Raw genomic sequence first — 19,616 nt, 5'->3', positions numbered from 1 at the left:
CTTAAGAAATTCTATTGAAAATGCATGGGGATTTTTTGTTTTGAAACCTCCCTTTTTTCTCAGCCCCTGCTTAAGGGATCACTCCAAAACTTTCCATGCACAAAGTAGCCAAAAAAAGAGAACCTTTTGGAAAAACTTTGTTGAGCAAATGTATTAGCAAAATAAAAAAGGCATTTCATATAGACCCGCTGACCTAACTATAACTGCTCAGTGGCAACCGCCACTGATTAATATATTTATAGATGCATATTTTAGATCCCCCTTTATTGTAATTGTCTATCATGTTTCTTTACTCCTCAAATGTTTCAAATAAAAATAATTGTGGTTTACAATCCATCAATATGGCAGAAAAGAACCAACAGTGTCTAGAAATGTGGACGACATCATGGGCAATGCATACTCGTTTAAAAGTGATATTGTGCACATCTGTTGTGAATCTGAGGTCATTAAATGATCTGTCTCTTTAGCCTTACCAAGTAATGCATTTTTGAAACAGGATTGTGTTTTCAAGAACCTTGATCCTCTGGTAAAGCCAGCAAGTAGAACTGTTGAAAAAGCCTACGTACCTATAAAGGTTGCTCAGCAGATGAGAATATTTTAAGGGTAGAAATGAGGGTATTAATTTTTGCCATATGCAGACGAGTGCCTTTTTTAAACTCATCACTTTTCCTGTTAACATTCTACGAGAGTATAGGTTGAACCTTTCAAAGAGGGCTGAAAGTGGTATTGTGTCTTTGAAAACAGAGTTTGACCATGAGGGTATCAATTAAATGTAAACCGTAAATTGTCCTAGTCCCACAAATAACAAACTATTGAAACTATCTCAAAGACAACTTACCCTCACTGCAATGTTGTATTCTCTGACATATTTCCTAAGACCAAAAGGCATATTCACCTTTTTTGGGAAAATTAAAACTGGCAGGTGTCTCTCATTTCTCTCAATGTGTTATGCCTGCTTGTGAGAAGTGTTAAGAATCAGTTAGACCTGTCTAGAGATTGCTAATCTGCAGATGATGTTACAGAGCCCTTGCCTCACCCAGAAATTATTGCACAAGTTCATTATTTATTATGCACAATTTTAAAATTTATGTGAGAACTAACATGGCAATCAACAACTCCTTAATTTCCTCCTGGCTTATACCCAAGTTACTAATAACAGACAACAATGAATGTATTTTTGTATTTATATAATGAGTCCTGCATAACCCCAGCATACCTTATGACATTAGGCCTGTAATCAGAAAAATCACCTATCAGTATCACTGTATTAACTAGTCCATCTGCCTCGCCTCACTTACCAGTATATTTTATACTTGTAACCGGGGTATTAGTTAAGGGGGATGATGAACCACCTTCAGCAATAACCACAATCCGTGCTAGGGTGAATAACTAAAGTCACTAAATTAACCAGGGCTCCATCCTCTGGAAGCTATGGCACAGAGCAGACAGGCTTGACTTAGAGGTAATGTGTAAAGTATCTCTGCAGTACCAAAACAGTAACAAAGTCAAAACACAACACAAGACAAACCCTGAACTAATTTAGAAAAATGTAGGCAATATTAATAAATAATGCCCTCAACATGACAAAAATCCAATAAAGGGAATCAGAGATATGAATTTCTAAGTCTTAAATTAGAATAGTACAGAAAGGGATAAAGCACCAGTCACAGTCAATTAGCTATGGTTGACTGGGGACTAGGAGTGATTTGAGGCGGAACACGGTGGAGCGCAGGTTTACTACAGACACCAGGATTCACCTAGTCAGATCTTTTATCTTGTATTTTTTTTTGTATTTTTGTATTTCTTTTAGTATTTATACAGTGCATTGTACCAAAAAGTGTCAAAGCGCTAGCAAAGGTCCAGCACCAGACTTATCGGAAAAGTGACCAGAAACACTACAATCACGGGATGGTAAAAGCCATGTTTTCAATTGCTTATGAAAGGCAACATGAGAGGTTATGCTTGCAATGTGGGTGGCAGCGTATTCCATAGCTTAGCAGCTGCAACCGGGAAAGAGTAATCGCCCCACCTAGTCATCTGAAATCTAGGTACAGTCAACATTCTAAGTGAAGAATACCTCTGTTATCTCCTAGGGATGTACCAATGAAAAGCAGTTCTCATGGGCAGCAGTCCCAAGAGAATGAGAGATGTGTGAACCAAAGAAAGGGCTTTAAAAGTCACTGGTTTCCTAACTGGCAGCCAGTACAGGGAACGGATACCCTTCCTGACTGACACATATTTGGGTACATTCAAAACCAGTTGGGCTGCCACATTCTGAATGACTTGGAGTCTATTCAGTGTGGACTTGTTGATGTTTAAATACAGAGCATTGCAGTAGTCATGGCATGATGTGAAAAACACAATAACCACTGCCACTCTTAGTCCAACTGGTATGACTGGGAAACATGTTTAAGATGCTGATGATAAAGAAGAAGGAACTTGCGGTCCTCTTAATCTGGGTAATGAATAAGAGGGTATTGTCAAAAAGCACCCCTAGATTTTTTGCCAAGACAATCTGAAGAGGTAGGGGGCTACATGTCTCTAGTCACCGAAGCTCTGACCATGCAGAAGTCTGTTTCCCAAAGATCAAAATCTACATTCAGTCGGCATTCAGTTTTAAGCAGTTCTCTTGCATCCAGATTATTTTTTTGAGAAATACAGCATTTGAACCTTTCTGCAACCAGCAGCATGTCAACTGCTATTGAAATGATGATTTGGGTGTCGTCCACATAAGACAACACATGAAAACCAAAGGACCGTACCAGCTTCGCCAAGGGGGCAACATATTAATTAAATAGCTTGGGACTAACGGAAGAGCCCTGCAGATTCCCACAAGGAAGTAGTCCCGTGTACAAGAGAAAGAGCATGTGAAGTCCTTCAGGGCTCTTCTCAGGTCTCAGGCAGCAGGTTCTGGCTCCTTCTGATTTTCCTCAGGTTCAGAAAGTGTACTGAGGAGGATACTGTGAATACCTCATCACTTCTGCCTGGATTTAGGGTGCGGGTGGGGATGACTCCTGACTCTAAGACTCTGAGTAGGGGTTGTGAGCTAGAGGGATAAAATTACTTTGATCTTCAGCAGCCCTGCTCCAAGGGACTGCCAGAGACAGAAGGCACAGCACTCGGAGATGCTACATTGAGTGTGGAGGGGCAGGCCAGCATCGTGCTAGCACTCATAGCGAGCCGCTAACAGCAGAAAAGAAGCATTTGGGCATGAATCTTCTTTTGGGGGTGCCCTCGCAAGTGCCAGACCATCTTCAAAAACTGCCATTCAGTCACAGTTACCCACTCAGATAAACTCTCTTCCCATCCAACGTAGCACTCATAATTCTGTAGCCTTTTCCCTTAAAACCCAATGAGAAGCCCATACACCTGCCCAAAGGTTACATCTCCCCCCTGAATCTACCCCACTGGTGGCAGTTTTGGCAAATGTCTTGCCCCTGACAGTGGGAGGGTAGGATTAAACCCATGATCTTCTTCGCAAAGCCGAACATTGGTCCACTTACAAAGGCAGGGTGGGTAGTTATAATTGTCATAATATTATCATGGCAAGACGGGTGGGTTGGTAAGGACCTGGTCATAAATCATTTGAGGTGGACTGTATGGTGCTAAATCTTGGTCGCCCAGATAGCGAAGGACATATGGTCCATCTGAGGGCTTCTAAGAGCGTGCAGGCTTTTTTTTATCCCCCTGTAGCTGTACCTGGGAGTGGTAGATGTTACCCTAGAAATGGGTGTTCCCAGCATGATAGCAGTATAGACACCAGTAGTAGCATGTTTTTGAAAGACCTGGTTTGTAATGGTTGACTTATTGTTGCACCTAGGAGACCCCTAGGGCCTTTGGAGAGGAGCGTCCATGATAGGGTGACATCCACGGTTGTAGATTTAGGTAGGGACTCATCTCTTTTAAACATCTGTAGCTGAAATTTGCCAGGGTTGTTGACAATAGGTATATTGAGCCCTGGACACAGACAATCTCAGATTACCAGATTGTGGGATTATAGGAAATTTGGGACCAGAAAATCAGTTCTACCTGGATGGTTATATCTCTTTCTTCTCACCTGCAACACCATCCCCTATGGGTAGGGCAAAGGGTGGTTTTCTCACCTTAGTATCATTGCAGTTACAATGTACCTCTACTCAGGTAGAATCTGGCCATAGCAATCTAGTGGTTGTTCAATTTGACTGAGTATCCTGTTATTAAACTTTTATACGTTTTTTGTGCGGGTAACCCCTATAGAGCATTTGTGGGTGCTAAGTTCTTTTTTACAAACATTTTATCAAACTACCTTATTCGGTCATTTAATTGGGTGATTTTAAGTTGCATTTGTACCCCTTATATTGCCTTAGATTAGTGAATGGTCATGACATAGATCCTAAGTGGGGCGATCATTTTGAGCACTCAAGGGGGAAAAGTATGCTCGAGGAAGTACTTGTAGTTTTTAACTTGGTGTCCACGAGAGATGAGTTAGTAGGAGCACATTTTCCCACATTTAAAGACAGAGGTGCAGACACAGGTATTGACTATATCTTTATTTTAGCCTATCTAGCTCAGTTTGTTTATAGTTTCAACGTTCTATGGTCCGTGTTTATTGATCAAAACCCGCTAAGATTATCTCTCGATTGAGGGAGGACAGTTGAGTTCAATAAAAATGTCAGCCTGTACAGCCTGCTTGGAGAACAGCCCTTGTGATTGTGACATTGCCCCACAAGATCAGAGACGTAGATAACAATGGAGCAAGGTCCCACTTGAAGCCTTTATTAATTCTTTATATGCTATTTGTGGCCTAAATATCCAGTTGTGTATGAAGGACACCATGAATGATGAGCTACTCCTGAGTGCCTTCAGCAGAATAAGCCTCCAGATTGCTAATAATTTTAGAGACACCAGTACCAAGTGGGTCAATGTAGGGGAGAGATGGTTTGATGCCCGCTGTTCAAGGGCCCACCATAATTTATTAGCTACACTAAAGAGAACCCCTAGAGATAGGGCTGAGATAGTTAGGAGAAGAAAGGAGTACCGGCAGGCTAAGCTTGAATTGGGAAGTTAAAGAGAGAGCCTGTGAGCAACATTTGGATCCCCACACACAGTAATAGTGGGATGTTTTGGGAAATTATCAACCGTCCCTTTTTTACTGGAGTAGCAGGTACAATTTCCCAGGTGTCGTGGGTCACGCATGCTTCATGGATTTATGGTGGTCAGTTTAAGGTCACTTTAACGCTGAATATGGATCATACAAGGGGGGGTTCCCTTCTCCTGTTTTACATAGGAAGAGTTAATGGTGTCTATTGCAACCATGGCCAAGACAAGGGCTGCAGGGCCAGACAGGGTCCCTGCAGATTTATTCAAACAGGACTCACTGGTATGGGTAAAGATCTTAACATATGTGTTTAATGCAGCTTGGAAAAAGGGTCCTCTTGTCTCATGGAAAAGGTCTGAAATTATTTCAGTGTTTGAAAAGGAAGACAGGTCTGACCCCCAGTGCTACAGGCTGAACTCTCTCTTACATTCAACCATTAAGTTCCTGGGCAGAGTGATTCTGCCTAGGTTGTCTATAATGTAATCTCCCATCTTCAGTATGGGTTTAGACAGGGGAAAGGCAGACTTGATCAATGCCTCAACCTTCATTTATTTTATTGGCAAATACACTGTGGGCAAAAGAGGGCAGATACGTTTAGCTGGCATGGACCTATCTTCGGCCTTTGAGATTGTCACTTAAGCTTAACTGTGATCCTTATCGATTGACTTGATCTGTATCACCACATTTCCTCCATGAGCTCAAGTAGGAGCTTACAGCTGTAGTTAGATGTAACCAGGATGGGTCTTTGTCATCTCCAATAAAGGTACATAGAGGGGTTAGGCAAGGAAGCATAAATTATATATTAACAACTTAGGCCCATCTTTGTACGAGGCATCTAAAGATATCCCTCGGGTAGGGTCACAGCTTATCCCCACTCTCATATATATGGATGATACCGTCTTCAAAACCAGAACAGCGATGGGATTCCAACATTTGATTAATTCTCTCAAGGAGTTTATGGCATCACAAGATATAACTAATAATTATTCTAGATCCCACACAATTGCCATTGGCTATATTAACACCTTTTTAAAGAAAAATTGCACTCAGAAGATGGGGTCCCTGGGGCCCAAATGGGCTGGGAGAGTGCCCACCACGATTGCCCAACCATTTTCTTTTTTTGTTTCACAATTCCGTGGGAGTCTAGAACCATGGTGGAAAAACACGGGTTCTTTGAGGGTAGGGTAACCCTACCCTGCCCACTTATATGCTTTGTTTAAAAGGTTGCAGGACAGGGGATTAACTGCCCGAGTCCTGTAATGGCTGCCAGCAACATTGTGTTTCATGTTGCTGTCAGGCAATCAGAGCCTTGCTCCCATGCAAGTGAAAAGCCCCCTAGGCCAATCAGAAGGCTCTATTTTTTTTATTGAGTTCAAGGGACTATCACAAGAGTCCCTTGAACCAAACTGTCCAGTTATACAAATGTTTTTGGAGCTTAATATCTCACAAACTACTGAAAGGATTTACACCAAATCACAAAAAGCACGCTTTCTAGATCAAAATCTAGCTTCCTGCCAAATTTATGTAATTCTTTTCAGGTGGTTTTGCTGTAGAGTTCTTAAGAAATTCTATTGAAAATGCATGGGGATTTTTTGTTTTGAAACCTCCCTTTTTTCTCAGCCCCTGCTTAAGGGATCACTCCAAAACTTTCCATGCACAAAGTAGCCAAAAAAAGAGAACCTTTTGGAAAAACTTTGTTGAGCAAATGTATTAGCAAAATAAAAAAGGCATTTCATATAGACCCGCTGACCTAACTATAACTGCTCAGTGGCAACCGCCACTGATTAATATATTTATAGATGCATATTTTAGATCCCCCTTTATTGTAATTGTCTATCATGTTTCTTTACTCCTCAAATGTTTCAAATAAAAATAATTGTGGTTTACAATCCATCAATATGGCAGAAAAGAACCAACAGTGTCTAGAAATGTGGACGACATCATGGGCAATGCATACTCGTTTAAAAGTGATATTGTGCACATCTGTTGTGAATCTGAGGTCATTAAATGATCTGTCTCTTTAGCCTTACCAAGTAATGCATTTTTGAAACAGGATTGTGTTTTCAAGAACCTTGATCCTCTGGTAAAGCCAGCAAGTAGAACTGTTGAAAAAGCCTACGTACCTATAAAGGTTGCTCAGCAGATGAGAATATTTTAAGGGTAGAAATGAGGGTATTAATTTTTGCCATATGCAGACGAGTGCCTTTTTTAAACTCATCACTTTTCCTGTTAACATTCTACGAGAGTATAGGTTGAACCTTTCAAAGAGGGCTGAAAGTGGTATTGTGTCTTTGAAAACAGAGTTTGACCATGAGGGTATCAATTAAATGTAAACCGTAAATTGTCCTAGTCCCACAAATAACAAACTATTGAAACTATCTCAAAGACAACTTACCCTCACTGCAATGTTGTATTCTCTGACATATTTCCTAAGACCAAAAGGCATATTCACCTTTTTTGGGAAAATTAAAACTGGCAGGTGTCTCTCATTTCTCTCAATGTGTTATGCCTGCTTGTGAGAAGTGTTAAGAATCAGTTAGACCTGTCTAGAGATTGCTAATCTGCAGATGATGTTACAGAGCCCTTGCCTCACCCAGAAATTATTGCACAAGTTCATTATTTATTATGCACAATTTTAAAATTTATGTGAGAACTAACATGGCAATCAACAACTCCTTAATTTCCTCCTGGCTTATACCCAAGTTACTAATAACAGACAACAATGAATGTATTTTTGTATTTATATAATGAGTCCTGCATAACCCCAGCATACCTTATGACATTAGGCCTGTAATCAGAAAAATCACCTATCAGTATCACTGTATTAACTAGTCCATCTGCCTCGCCTCACTTACCAGTATATTTTATACTTGTAACCGGGGTATTAGTTAAGGGGGATGATGAACCACCTTCAGCAATAACCACAATCCGTGCTAGGGTGAATAACTAAAGTCACTAAATTAACCAGGGCTCCATCCTCTGGAAGCTATGGCACAGAGCAGACAGGCTTGACTTAGAGGTAATGTGTAAAGTATCTCTGCAGTACCAAAACAGTAACAAAGTCAAAACACAACACAAGACAAACCCTGAACTAATTTAGAAAAATGTAGGCAATATTAATAAATAATGCCCTCAACATGACAAAAATCCAATAAAGGGAATCAGAGATATGAATTTCTAAGTCTTAAATTAGAATAGTACAGAAAGGGATAAAGCACCAGTCACAGTCAATTAGCTATGGTTGACTGGGGACTAGGAGTGATTTGAGGCGGAACACGGTGGAGCGCAGGTTTACTACAGACACCAGGATTCACCTAGTCAGATCTTTTATCTTGTATTTTTTTTTGTATTTTTGTATTTCTTTTAGTATTTATACAGTGCATTGTACCAAAAAGTGTCAAAGCGCTAGCAAAGGTCCAGCACCAGACTTATCGGAAAAGTGACCAGAAACACTACAATCACGGGATGGTAAAAGCCATGTTTTCAATTGCTTATGAAAGGCAACATGAGAGGTTATGCTTGCAATGTGGGTGGCAGCGTATTCCATAGCTTAGCAGCTGCAACCGGGAAAGAGTAATCGCCCCACCTAGTCATCTGAAATCTAGGTACAGTCAACATTCTAAGTGAAGAATACCTCTGTTATCTCCTAGGGATGTACCAATGAAAAGCAGTTCTCATGGGCAGCAGTCCCAAGAGAATGAGAGATGTGTGAACCAAAGAAAGGGCTTTAAAAGTCACTGGTTTCCTAACTGGCAGCCAGTACAGGGAACGGATACCCTTCCTGACTGACACATATTTGGGTACATTCAAAACCAGTTGGGCTGCCACATTCTGAATGACTTGGAGTCTATTCAGTGTGGACTTGTTGATGTTTAAATACAGAGCATTGCAGTAGTCATGGCATGATGTGAAAAACACAATAACCACTGCCACTCTTAGTCCAACTGGTATGACTGGGAAACATGTTTAAGATGCTGATGATAAAGAAGAAGGAACTTGCGGTCCTCTTAATCTGGGTAATGAATAAGAGGGTATTGTCAAAAAGCACCCCTAGATTTTTTGCCAAGACAATCTGAAGAGGTAGGGGGCTACATGTCTCTAGTCACCGAAGCTCTGACCATGCAGAAGTCTGTTTCCCAAAGATCAAAATCTACATTCAGTCGGCATTCAGTTTTAAGCAGTTCTCTTGCATCCAGATTATTTTTTTGAGAAATACAGCATTTGAACCTTTCTGCAACCAGCAGCATGTCAACTGCTATTGAAATGATGATTTGGGTGTCGTCCACATAAGACAACACATGAAAACCAAAGGACCGTACCAGCTTCGCCAAGGGGGCAACATATTAATTAAATAGCTTGGGACTAACGGAAGAGCCCTGCAGATTCCCACAAGGAAGTAGTCCCGTGTACAAGAGAAAGAGCATGTGAAGTCCTTCAGGGCTCTTCTCAGGTCTCAGGCAGCAGGTTCTGGCTCCTTCTGATTTTCCTCAGGTTCAGAAAGTGTACTGAGGAGGATACTGTGAATACCTCATCACTTCTGCCTGGATTTAGGGTGCGGGTGGGGATGACTCCTGACTCTAAGACTCTGAGTAGGGGTTGTGAGCTAGAGGGATAAAATTACTTTGATCTTCAGCAGCCCTGCTCCAAGGGACTGCCAGAGACAGAAGGCACAGCACTCGGAGATGCTACATTGAGTGTGGAGGGGCAGGCCAGCATCGTGCTAGCACTCATAGCGAGCCGCTAACAGCAGAAAAGAAGCATTTGGGCATGAATCTTCTTTTGGGGGTGCCCTCGCAAGTGCCAGACCATCTTCAAAAACTGCCATTCAGTCACAGTTACCCACTCAGATAAACTCTCTTCCCATCCAACGTAGCACTCATAATTCTGTAGCCTTTTCCCTTAAAACCCAATGAGAAGCCCATACACCTGCCCAAAGGTTACATCTCCCCCCTGAATCTACCCCACTGGTGGCAGTTTTGGCAAATGTCTTGCCCCTGACAGTGGGAGGGTAGGATTAAACCCATGATCTTCTTCGCAAAGCCGAACATTGGTCCACTTACAAAGGCAGGGTGGGTAGTTATAATTGTCATAATATTATCATGGCAAGACGGGTGGGTTGGTAAGGACCTGGTCATAAATCATTTGAGGTGGACTGTATGGTGCTAAATCTTGGTCGCCCAGATAGCGAAGGACATATGGTCCATCTGAGGGCTTCTAAGAGCGTGCAGGCTTTTTTTTATCCCCCTGTAGCTGTACCTGGGAGTGGTAGATGTTACCCTAGAAATGGGTGTTCCCAGCATGATAGCAGTATAGACACCAGTAGTAGCATGTTTTTGAAAGACCTGGTTTGTAATGGTTGACTTATTGTTGCACCTAGGAGACCCCTAGGGCCTTTGGAGAGGAGCGTCCATGATAGGGTGACATCCACGGTTGTAGATTTAGGTAGGGACTCATCTCTTTTAAACATCTGTAGCTGAAATTTGCCAGGGTTGTTGACAATAGGTATATTGAGCCCTGGACACAGACAATCTCAGATTACCAGATTGTGGGATTATAGGAAATTTGGGACCAGAAAATCAGTTCTACCTGGATGGTTATATCTCTTTCTTCTCACCTGCAACACCATCCCCTATGGGTAGGGCAAAGGGTGGTTTTCTCACCTTAGTATCATTGCAGTTACAATGTACCTCTACTCAGGTAGAATCTGGCCATAGCAATCTAGTGGTTGTTCAATTTGACTGAGTATCCTGTTATTAAACTTTTATACGTTTTTTGTGCGGGTAACCCCTATAGAGCATTTGTGGGTGCTAAGTTCTTTTTTACAAACATTTTATCAAACTACCTTATTCGGTCATTTAATTGGGTGATTTTAAGTTGCATTTGTACCCCTTATATTGCCTTAGATTAGTGAATGGTCATGACATAGATCCTAAGTGGGGCGATCATTTTGAGCACTCAAGGGGGAAAAGTATGCTCGAGGAAGTACTTGTAGTTTTTAACTTGGTGTCCACGAGAGATGAGTTAGTAGGAGCACATTTTCCCACATTTAAAGACAGAGGTGCAGACACAGGTATTGACTATATCTTTATTTTAGCCTATCTAGCTCAGTTTGTTTATAGTTTCAACGTTCTATGGTCCGTGTTTATTGATCAAAACCCGCTAAGATTATCTCTCGATTGAGGGAGGACAGTTGAGTTCAATAAAAATGTCAGCCTGTACAGCCTGCTTGGAGAACAGCCCTTGTGATTGTGACATTGCCCCACAAGATCAGAGACGTAGATAACAATGGAGCAAGGTCCCACTTGAAGCCTTTATTAATTCTTTATATGCTATTTGTGGCCTAAATATCCAGTTGTGTATGAAGGACACCATGAATGATGAGCTACTCCTGAGTGCCTTCAGCAGAATAAGCCTCCAGATTGCTAATAATTTTAGAGACACCAGTACCAAGTGGGTCAATGTAGGGGAGAGATGGTTTGATGCCCGCTGTTCAAGGGCCCACCATAATTTATTAGCTACACTAAAGAGAACCCCTAGAGATAGGGCTGAGATAGTTAGGAGAAGAAAGGAGTACCGGCAGGCTAAGCTTGAATTGGGAAGTTAAAGAGAGAGCCTGTGAGCAACATTTGGATCCCCACACACAGTAATAGTGGGATGTTTTGGGAAATTATCAACCGTCCCTTTTTTACTGGAGTAGCAGGTACAATTTCCCAGGTGTCGTGGGTCACGCATGCTTCATGGATTTATGGTGGTCAGTTTAAGGTCACTTTAACGCTGAATATGGATCATACAAGGGGGGGTTCCCTTCTCCTGTTTTACATAGGAAGAGTTAATGGTGTCTATTGCAACCATGGCCAAGACAAGGGCTGCAGGGCCAGACAGGGTCCCTGCAGATTTATTCAAACAGGACTCACTGGTATGGGTAAAGATCTTAACATATGTGTTTAATGCAGCTTGGAAAAAGGGTCCTCTTGTCTCATGGAAAAGGTCTGAAATTATTTCAGTGTTTGAAAAGGAAGACAGGTCTGACCCCCAGTGCTACAGGCTGAACTCTCTCTTACATTCAACCATTAAGTTCCTGGGCAGAGTGATTCTGCCTAGGTTGTCTATAATGTAATCTCCCATCTTCAGTATGGGTTTAGACAGGGGAAAGGCAGACTTGATCAATGCCTCAACCTTCATTTATTTTATTGGCAAATACACTGTGGGCAAAAGAGGGCAGATACGTTTAGCTGGCATGGACCTATCTTCGGCCTTTGAGATTGTCACTTAAGCTTAACTGTGATCCTTATCGATTGACTTGATCTGTATCACCACATTTCCTCCATGAGCTCAAGTAGGAGCTTACAGCTGTAGTTAGATGTAACCAGGATGGGTCTTTGTCATCTCCAATAAAGGTACATAGAGGGGTTAGGCAAGGAAGCATAAATTATATATTAACAACTTAGGCCCATCTTTGTACGAGGCATCTAAAGATATCCCTCGGGTAGGGTCACAGCTTATCCCCACTCTCATATATATGGATGATACCGTCTTCAAAACCAGAACAGCGATGGGATTCCAACATTTGATTAATTCTCTCAAGGAGTTTATGGCATCACAAGATATAACTAATAATTATTCTAGATCCCACACAATTGCCATTGGCTATATTAACAAGGCCACATTCCCGTATTAGTTTTTTTTTTTTTTGATGAGAGGGGATCCTGGGCACCGCAGTGAAAACTCAAAAGAAACTTTTTGGCCAGATCAGTAGTTTCCGTATTAAATTTTGCAAGGAGACTGTGGGGTATCGCCTTATTAAAATTTGCTGCTAACTGCAGTTAGCGGCACTTTTCCAGCGTAAACAAAAATTAGATGCAAGGTGGGCGTTCCTGTGAAAAAACTGCCGCTAATCCCACTTCACCATATTTACAAGGAGTTCCTTGTATGGTGCAAAACCCCCAAAACTGCCTCTAAGTTCAGTTAGAGGCAGTTTAAGACCAGAAACAAGATGGTCTTAAAATTGGTGCAAACACTTTCATTTCAGAGGTATTGGTGCTGGACAGCGCAGCAAAGATTATTGCTGCGCTGCTCTGCGCCAAAACAAAAGCTCAGGAATGCGCCCCACAATAAGATAGGGCGCAGTCCGGGGCCTCATTCATGAAAAGTGTTGCATCCCTGCAATAAAACAGCGTTGGCACACTTTTCACTACCCCCTCATTGCGACACTACGGATGCGCCATATTTACCGTATGGTGCTCCATGTAGCAATGATTTACAGATATGTCACCATTCCTGTTGTATCGCTCGGTGCTAAAGTCACGCATTGCTGCAATTTTGTCAAAAGCATGACGCAACTCCCGCAAAGCATGGGGCAGCCCTATCCATTTGGCACAGCGTCACCCTTAAGCCCGCCATGACGCAGTGGTGTCTTAAAATTGTCAGTGAAATCTCATATATTTCACTTGTCCACTCCTACGAGACTTTGTTGCATGGGAACGCCCACCCTGCATACATCCTACCTGACACAGGTATCATGTGGCAAAGGAGTTCACAAGGTCACGCATATGCCTAGATGAGTCACTTTGTACAGAGTCTAGTTTGGCATCAGGGGTGTCTGCTGTCACCTTCCCCGGCCTCCAGCGAACCCCAGATGCTCGGTCCACTGACACAGAGGAGTTGGTGCAGGGTGTTGGTGCAGTTGAAGCTATATCGATGGAGTTTGCATGCTGCGGTGTTTGTAAGCGTTGGCGGAGTAGTGGTGCTGCGGCAGTTGCAGAAAAGTACTTTGATGTCCTTGATCCAGCTGCGGCTTGTTGTGCGATGATGGCGGTGGTGTATGGTGAGCGTAGTAAAGGCATGATGTATACTATGATGGTCAGTTCAGGAAAGTTGGGTGGTTTGAATGTATTTGAAGTTCCTGCTGGTGAAGAAGATAGGGTCAAACGTGTGTCAGGCTATGTGGGTTGGTGCGTGACTAGCTGTTTGAGTCGGAGGTTGGTGAGGTTCGCCAGGAGGGTGGTGGTGTTCTGGCCCCTAGGGTTGTCCAGGTGGAATTTGAGGTCTCCGAGTAGTGTGGTAAATAATTTAATTACCGGAACTTAATTTGATGCGGAAAATCTATAATAATAGCTCATTAAAATAAGAGGCAGAATCCGTGGTATTAGAGGTTCGGAACGGGCTTTATTCCAAAATCAATTCGAATTGATGGACTCCATATTCCATCACCACGAAGGTTCAGGAAGTGAAGGACCAACTTTATTGACAAGTAATCATTTTTATACAATAGGCATTACAGTGAAACAGATGCAGGAGGCGTAACAGTTGATAACAAAGATAAGAACATACATGCGTAACTAAAATGGGTGTAACTGGGCGTAACTTAAAGAACGTCATCAGGTATGATGTCACAATAGGGTGGTTCCATGAAAGAATTTCGCAATGTCAGCAGAAATACTTGGCAGAGATGCGCGCGCAGCAGCATGACGTGTGATTGACGTGCGACTAGGGGGTGAAGGGGACTTGACATTCAGCTCTACATGTGGAGACAGAAGTCTGGGGTTATGTCAACCTAATCCCAAATCATATCTAACATCCTATGTTTAAAGAACTATGTTATCCAAAAAGAGAGGTCTCTTAGGATAGAATCTTATTCTATACTGACTATACTGACTGTTAGTGCGTGTACAAGCGTCTAAGTGTCTACACTAGATGCGAGGGGGTAGGAATATTCCATGGTAACAGGGCTATGAATTACTTGCATAAAGACAGAGAAGCCGGGCCTTTTGCTCGGTAGCTGAAAGAATGTTTACTTAAACTACTAGACAGGAATGCATTGGATGAGGAGCGGAGCAGAGCAGATAATCTTGAAGGTGAAATACAGTTTTTGGCAAGCAGACAGATCGAGTCAGGCACCGTTAGCCGCGCAGGGAGTAGGACAAAGTTCATGGGTACAGATGCGAGCTCAGACTGGAGCTTTCAGAGGCAGAAGGCAGGAAAAGGCTTAATGGCAGAATCAGGGCCTACTCGCCTGGACTGAAAAATGGGATAAATGAACCATATAAAGCCGGTGGCCTTTCATACTTAGGAATAGAATATCCGGCCCATTCACGGCGGATCTGAAAGAGGACATGTTGGCGGTGGACGCACATGTGTTTGCGTCTTCATAACTGGAACTGGAGGAAACATACATGTACTCGTGATTTATACATGAAACCGTTGGGGTCCAAGATAGGGGACATAACTGATCATAAAAATTCATATTTCCACATTCCCTCCTTGTCCCCTACTTGCCCTTAAGAGATATCAATCTTCATCAATCCGTTGATCTGTTCATATAGCATCATTTGTTCTTCTTTCTTCTTCCGGGATGAATGAAATCTTGGTGGTGGAATACACGATGTGGCACACAGACCACAAATCGCTGGTCCACATTGTAGGCATAAGCAGCAACTGAATAGTATGAGAAAGCCAATACCTAGGAAGGATAGGACCCTCCATCCAAAGGTAGAGAATACACTCCAAAACCAACCGGACCAAGTCCAGGTGCCTGGATTCTGGTGTATCTGGCTTACAATCTTATGAAGGCGAGTTATGGCTTTATATACAGATGGCGAATTTTCTGGTATGAAAATGCAACAACTTGATCCGATGACCCTACAAGCTCCGCCCCTATCGGCCAGAATGACGTCAAGGACAAGACGATTTTGAAGCACAACAATCCGCATAGCAGACTGCTCTTCTGTTAAATTGCCTAAGGCGGAAATAGTTTCGTTTACTACTGCTTCAAGGGTTCTTGTTAATCTACGTATCAGTTTACTATTAGTGACTGTACCTATATAGGGAAAGAGACCTTTATTGAAATCTGTGTATTTTTCCCATGCTGTTTCAGTGTAGTCGACTATTGGGAGATCTCTCCGTTCTCTATTGTGTACTAAATGAGTATTTCTGTGATAATCAGGAGGAGCTAGGAAAACAGGTGGCAAAAGGAATCCGATGTAACAGGTACCATCCCAATCTAGAGGCAAACGTGTATATGCAGTCTGACCACATACAAAGTAGGAATGGCGAGAAGCTCTAAATGTAGATTTGCCTTGATCACTGAATTCTATTACAGTGATGCATTTACTATGGCCCATGTGTATGGAGCCATTCTTTCTTATACACAATTCACCTTTAACTGGAAATACTGACATAGCGGGCAAAATTGGTGCAGCTTCGGATTCGACATTTAGGATCATGAGATTAAGCGTGAAATTACCTAATCCATATACTTCATTTTCTAGATCAGTTCCTGTTCTTTTGGGAAGTCCCTCCTTGTTAGGGTAACAGACTTTAAGCAAGACTAAGTTCAGGTTTCCCCATACCCAGTTGTCTTGATAAACTGCGGAATTCGAATCTAGGGAATTAATTAAACTAAACCATGCTCCACAGGAGCCCTTGTGTGTGAACGGATATGGAAAGAGAGGCAGAATTCCCTTATAGTTCTGATAGGGAGGGAGTCGGCCACATATCCAACAATTTGTAGCATTGCTAGCCTGATGGGAATGATGTAACATACTAATAAAAGTGTTATTGCGCAGCGCAAATCTATAGGACAACTCATGCGGGGGAAATTCACTAAAAGAATGTTCAGCAGTAACATTGTAAACATGTTTAGAAATAGGATAACATATGTGCAATAATATACTTGCAGCGATTATTAAAAGACATAAGAAAAACAGAATTAATAACGTCACTGTGCAATGACTACGCAGTGATTTACAGTACGCATGTTTTTTCAACTTGATTTGATTATTTCTTTCTCTATTCCGGTCCAGAGGATACATGTCAGAGACAAATTCAACCGATTCACCTTGGAGAGGACTTAAACAATCAAATTGTCTGACTTATTGGACCTCAATTTTAGTCTATATAGTTCTGAGTTCGTTTGCTCAACCAAGGGGAGCTTGGAGTCTGTCTTTGGGGAAATACAGGGTTTAGTCTCTATATCGGATGGTAATCCATGAAATTTCTTGATATGACTTGAATGTATCCAGCCTTTTCGACCTTCGATCTTCACGGCTGTCCTCGTGGTTAACAGTACGAGTTGAGGTGATTTCCACCTAGGATCCAGCTGAGACTTCCGGTCAAAGTTCCTCACTAACACCAGGTCCCCGGGAATTACGTCATGGGGTTTCACCTCGGTGTTGTCGGGAAAGGCTGCAGCTACCTGTGAACGACAAGATTGTAGTGCAGACATCAAGGAAGCTAGGTAATCTGTCAGCATATTACAGTCTACATCAGTTATTTTGCGTGGTATAGGCGTCCCCCACATATTTGGTGGTCTACCGAAGATCACCTCATACGGGGATAGCCCTGTTCGAGAGTGTGCTACCATTCTCATGTAAAAGAGTGCAACTGGTAGGGCTACTACCCAATCTACACCCTTCTCCCTACATATTTTGGACAATCTAATTTTCAGAGTTTGATTATGTCGTTCCACGAGACCTGCTGCCTCGGGGTGTCGGACACAATGAAATCTCCATTGATAGCCTAACAAAAGTGAAACGTGTTTCATTAGTTCGGATGAGAACGGCTGGCCGTTATCTGAGTAGACAGCACGTGGTAAACCGTACCGTGGGAAGAATTCTCGAACTAACTGTTTGGCAGTAGTCGGGGCAGTGTAATCTGAAACCGGGTATGCCTCTGTCCAACGGGAAAGAGCACAAACAACTACGAGAACATATTTGAATCCTCGACATCGTTCCATCTGGATATAATCCATCTGGAGGACTTCAAAAGGGTGATCAGGAGGCTGAAATCCACCCTGTTCTACGGGAATGCTTTTACCTGGTTTAAACTGACAACAGATCATACAGGTACGGACTTTTTGTTTAGCTGCTGCTCGTAAATGTTTGTTGAACCAAATGTGTTGAATGCTGTCTAGCATAGCTTTTTCTCCTAGGTGCGCTGGACTATGTATTGTATTAATGATAACTTGGACCATTGAGTCGGGAAGAAACCATACAGATTTTTCCTTCGTCATCCATCCTTGATCTGTTTGGATCCCTCCTAATTCAGTCCATTTCTTTATTTCGTCTGGTGTAGCATGTGTCTGTATGTCAATTACGTCAAGAGCGGGATCCTTAACCATCATGCAATGTGTTGGTGTCGGAACTATTGTCTTTGTCATGTCAGATGTGTGAGTTTGAGCAGTCTGTTTAGCTGTTCTGTCAGCTAGATCATTGCCTTGGGAAATGATATCAGTAACTTTCGTATGAGCTTTACATTTCATAATTGATATTGCAGCGGGTAGATGTATTGCATCTAATAAGGCATGAATGAGGGGTCCGTGCTGAATGTGGGCACCGTGAGAAGTTAAATAACCTCTCTCTCTCCACAGCACGCCGAAGTCATGTACAACTCCGAATGCATAACGTGAATCAGTGTATATGTTGACTTTTTTATTTGTGGCTTGAATACAGGCTTGTGTCAGAGCGATGAGCTCTGCTGCTTGAGCTGACAAGGTATTAATACGATTTGTTTCAATGACTTCAGTGTCTGTTGTGACTGCATACGCGGCCACTAGCTCTCCTGTACTTGTTCTCATACATGAACCATCTACATACAACGTCAGGTCTGGGTCTGACAATGGGACGTCTGTCAAGTCTTGTCTGGGTTTCGTCGTGATAGTAATAACTTCAATACAATCATGTGCTAATGGGTCTGTTCCGTTTACTGGTAACAGTGTGGCAGGATTTAATGTACTACAACGTCTGATTTCTATGTGTGGCTGAAACAATGTCAATTCGTAACCAGTGAGTCTTGCTATAGTCAAGTGTTGTGTTTGCGTTCGGTTCAAGAGAACCTCTACTGCGTGTGGTACTTGTACTGTCAATTGATGTCCTAACACTATGGCATCGCTTTGTCTGATTGCTAAAGCTGTCGCTGCCACTGATTTCAGGCACGCAGGCAGAGCCTGAGCTACGGGATCTAATGTACTAGAAAAATAAGCACATGGTTTGTGTGATCCTGCTTGTTCCTGTGTGAGTACTGACAAAGCAGTACCTTCGCGTTCTGTAACAAAGAGTGTAAAATGTTTATTGTAACTTGGTGTTGCTAAGACAGGTGCTTGACATAAAGCTTTCTTTAGGCTTTCAAAAGCTTGTGTATGTTCCTGAGTCCAAGGGAGGACAGTCAATGTGGCTGCCTCCTGTGTTGTCAACTGAATGAGTGGTTTTGCTAGAAATGCATACTGAGGGATCCACTGCCTACAATATGAAGTGAGGCCTATAAAAGCCCGCACCTCCTTTTGTGTCTTGGGTATTGGCATGTTAGCAATTAACTGGATGCGATCGGGTGTAAGCTGCCTTCCCTCCTTGGACAGCGAGTGACCAAGGTAAACAACTCGCTGGACACAGAATTGCAGCTTAGAAGGGGACACCTTGTGCCCCTTTTCGGCCAAGAATTGTAAAACCGTCAGTGAGGCTTTTTCACATTGAGGTTCGCTTCTAGCGGTGATCAGCAGATCATCGACATATTGAAGCAGGGCAGTGTTGACTGGCATGTGTATACT

General features: G+C 42.5%; 1 protein-coding gene across 1 annotated transcript in view; it reads left to right on the top strand.

The window, feature by feature from the left end:
* LOC146863362 (uncharacterized) overlaps nt 1-19,616 on the top strand; it is a 164,976-nt gene that overhangs the window by 92,302 nt on the left and 53,058 nt on the right. The gene's annotated exons all lie outside the window — the stretch shown is intronic.

The sequence above is a fragment of the Triturus cristatus genome, chromosome 2_2 (genome assembly GCF_964204655.1).
Source record: "Triturus cristatus chromosome 2_2, aTriCri1.1, whole genome shotgun sequence".
In the NCBI taxonomy this organism is placed as follows: Eukaryota; Metazoa; Chordata; class Amphibia; order Caudata; family Salamandridae; genus Triturus; species Triturus cristatus.
The sequence above is the reverse complement of the archived record's forward strand: the minus strand, read 5'-3'. Positions and strand labels throughout refer to the sequence as shown.